Source organism: Dioscorea cayenensis, unplaced genomic scaffold (genome assembly GCF_009730915.1).
Source record: "Dioscorea cayenensis subsp. rotundata cultivar TDr96_F1 unplaced genomic scaffold, TDr96_F1_v2_PseudoChromosome.rev07_lg8_w22 25.fasta BLBR01001551.1, whole genome shotgun sequence".
Taxonomy (NCBI): domain Eukaryota; kingdom Viridiplantae; phylum Streptophyta; class Magnoliopsida; order Dioscoreales; family Dioscoreaceae; genus Dioscorea; species Dioscorea cayenensis.
In genome coordinates, this window is record NW_024087942.1 from 23,190 (window position 1) to 24,274 (window position 1,085).

General features: G+C 34.1%; 1 pseudogene; it reads right to left on the reverse strand.

The window, feature by feature from the left end:
* Window positions 1–241: 241 nt before the first annotated feature.
* On the reverse strand, window positions 242–880 carry LOC120256665 (annotated as a pseudogene).
* Between the last annotated feature and the right edge of the window lie 205 nt (window positions 881–1,085).

Genomic DNA, 1,085 nt, shown 5'->3' on the forward strand with positions numbered 1-1,085 from the left:
TTTGGCACATGGGGTGACGGGTTTGGCTAGGTAACATAATGGAAATGTATCGGACTGCAAATCCTGGAATGACGGTTCGACCCCATCCTTGGCCTCGGGGAATGCCTCGCTGCATGGAACTCTTAAGTATTTTTTTTTTATCTTCTTTAAGTCTTCCCAATTGCTAATTAGGGAGGGTCTCAAGATAAGATCATAACCAGGGCTATCTTTCTAGCATGTCTCTATAAAGTGAAAGTCAAATTCATCCTTTGTTTTTTTCCTTTCCATTTGCTCGGATCTCTTCCGTTTCATCTATTTTGTCCGGATGGAGAATAATAAATACCAATCCAAGCCATTTCATGAATAAAAAGTGACCAATTAACCAACCAACAAAACTTCTCATTACAAATAACATCTTGTTGTTGCATCGAAACATATAAATGTTTACTAATCTAGCTAACATTGAACTTTGTAAAATGAAATGGTTGAATAATTTTCAAATGAGATTATTCAAGAATGCACATTGAATGCTGAGATTACACATTTTTTTCTATTAGTTGATCCACAATCTAAATTTTTTTTTTGTTCCAGAAGAAATTAAAAAAAAACTATATGGTTGAACTAGGACAGTTACTGTATGAGGTCTACCCAATGCTAGATACAGAGTCGCATAATAGATCAATATGAACATCATGACTTGTCCCGTAATAAAACTAGTTGTTGCTGATACCTCCTTCTCGGTTTCTTCTTCCATAACCCAAGCTCGGAAAAGGAAGAGATAAGAAGGCCTTATGGAAAATGTGGTCAGAAATCCATAATAAAGTCCAACAACAACGACCGAATTTCTTATCTTTATACATAAGGATAATAGATTACCGAGTAGAAAAGATTTCAAAATCATCACAAACCTTTACTTTTCTTTTCCATTGCAATTTCTCGATTATTATATGATGATTTCTTAACTTTCCATATATAGAAAGTGATAGACTATAAATGACATCTCTTATGTTATGTCACTGACACCAAAGGGATATAAAATGAATGGAATTGGAATATAGATGGAATATAATGAAATAGAGCCAATTTGAGGTTCCCTATGAAATCAG